At 39.4% G+C, this 2,192-nt stretch overlaps 1 pseudogene; it reads right to left on the reverse strand.

Moving 5' to 3' along the window:
* Positions 1-305: 305 nt before the first annotated feature.
* On the reverse strand, positions 306-1,180 carry LOC136385712 (nucleophosmin-like; annotated as a pseudogene).
* Positions 1,181-2,192: the final 1,012 nt, after the last annotated feature.

The raw sequence follows: 2,192 nt of genomic DNA on the forward strand, positions 1-2,192 counted from the left end.
GCATCAACTCGGTTCACTTAGTTGTTCCATTTAGTTGTGTACTCATTGATCGCTTCTTATATGTGCCCCAACTAGGGGTCAAATTCATGACCTCTGTTTGCACTGGGTTGACCCTTTACCCACTAAGCCACCTGCCCAGGGCTAAACAAGCATTTTGAATAACACATTCTTGGCAAAGGAACATGGACAACATTTATCAGACAAGGTAGGGAAAGTTCTAACTCTGCATTATAGAAAGAACACCAGATATCAATTGTTAGAGAAATGAAATAAGATGAAAATTTTTAACTGTTTAAAGTATTTTCTTAAAGAGATTTCCTCCACTGCCAAAGATCTTGAATAGCTTCCTGCATCATCTAGAAACAATTCTTCACATAACTGATGAACTTGGCTTCCACTTTGGGAAGAGAACCACCTTTTTCTTTACTGGCTTCTGTTTTTACTTTAATATCTTCTACAGAGCTAGGTCCTTTTAGTGTTCTAGCAGTTTTTTTCTGGCTTTGGAAAGATTCTAGACCTTTTGATCTTGGTGTTGATGGTTTTGAATTTTTCCATTTTGGTTGATTTTTGTACATTTGTTTTGGCAGAAGTATCTTGTATAGATTTCTTTACTGGAGCCTTTTCTTCAACTTCACATCATCATCATCATCATCATCATCTTCATCATCATCATCATCATCTTCAGCAGCAGCAGCAACAGCAAGTTTTACTTTTTTCTGTGAAACCTTGCTACACTTCCAAGGGAAGAATGCTTTCCAGATATACTTAGGAGTTTCACATCTCCCTCCTCTTCAACTTCTGAACTCTGCATCTTCCTCCACAGCTATTAAGTATTATCCACTAGTATGCACAGGCCCTGAACCATACTTCAACCACAAGACCACAGATGGTGTTATTTTAAAGCCATGAAAGGAAACTGTTGGCTGTACAGACATTTTCAAAGTAGCCAGTGTTACTTTATTTGGACTGCATTCATAAATCATTGCCTCTGTTTCAACAATCCATAATTCATTTTTTTTTTTGCACCAGTCCCTAAGTTGAACATATGTAAAGATAATTGGTGCTGATTTTCATCACTATCCACCTTAAAGTGGTCATTTTTGTCAGCCTTTAGTTTACAACTGAAAAGATAGTTCGGGGGCCTCAGAAAGCTCATGTCCATATCCATTGAATCTTCCATGGAGTGGTAGCATGCACTTAGGTGAGAGAGAAGGTAGACAGAGATAAACGACTTATATTTCTCAGAACAGAGGTACAGGATGGAATCTCCCTAGTGTCTACCTCCTTTCAACTTTCCAACTTCATTCTTTCCTTAGTCCTACACTCTTGTTTTGCCAGGTCAGTCTTTTTACTACCCAGAGCACACATCCTATAGTGAACTTCATGGTGGGTGACCCAAAATTTCCTGAGTATTCACTCCCCCAGCTTCTGGTAGTGTTGGTGGATGATGCCTTTTATACAAGTCTCTCCCTGTGACTTTTTCTCAGATGAAGAGAACCACCTCACGCATGATTCACATTCCGTCCTAGGGATAGCCTACATCCACTGATTGGTTAAAAAAGGGGCCTCTAAAGAAGTACCTCTTTATGTCAGGGCAAGATAATTCTAAAAAGTTATCCCAGCTTCAGAACAACTAATAAGATTGGCTAAGGCCTTTTTTGTGTGACTATATTAGATTCAACACCTTTTTTTTATCCTATATTCTTCATTTCCTCACAGAGGCTGATCCCAAGAACACTCTCTAATATAGTTTCTAAATGCTAAACTTTATCACAAAACCTGTTTCCTGGGAAACCTGATATAAAACACACCCTGTAGGTACTGGAAATTTCCCATATCTCGGTACCTTGATCATGTTGTTCACTCTACCCAGGATACCTTCACTAGAGTTGTCTGCTAGTTAAAACTTTACCCATACTTCATGGCTTCTCCACCTGTGGGAAGAAGGAGAAAAAAACATCACCTATTCCTGATAATACCTCTTCCATGATTTCTCTACCCAGAAACCCTTCCTCTCCCTTTGAACTCCCCATAAGTAATGCTCTTCTCATACCTCTGTTATTGTGTTATGGGAGCTAGCAGGTTGTAAGAGAAGAGCTTGGACTTTGGAATCAAGCAAGCTGGGACTCTCCACTTACTAGCTGTGTGACCACAGACTACTCTGTTTTTCTCATCAGTAAAATAAGGGGGTG

Source organism: Saccopteryx leptura, chromosome X, assembly GCF_036850995.1.
Source record: "Saccopteryx leptura isolate mSacLep1 chromosome X, mSacLep1_pri_phased_curated, whole genome shotgun sequence".
NCBI classification, from domain to species: domain Eukaryota; kingdom Metazoa; phylum Chordata; class Mammalia; order Chiroptera; family Emballonuridae; genus Saccopteryx; species Saccopteryx leptura.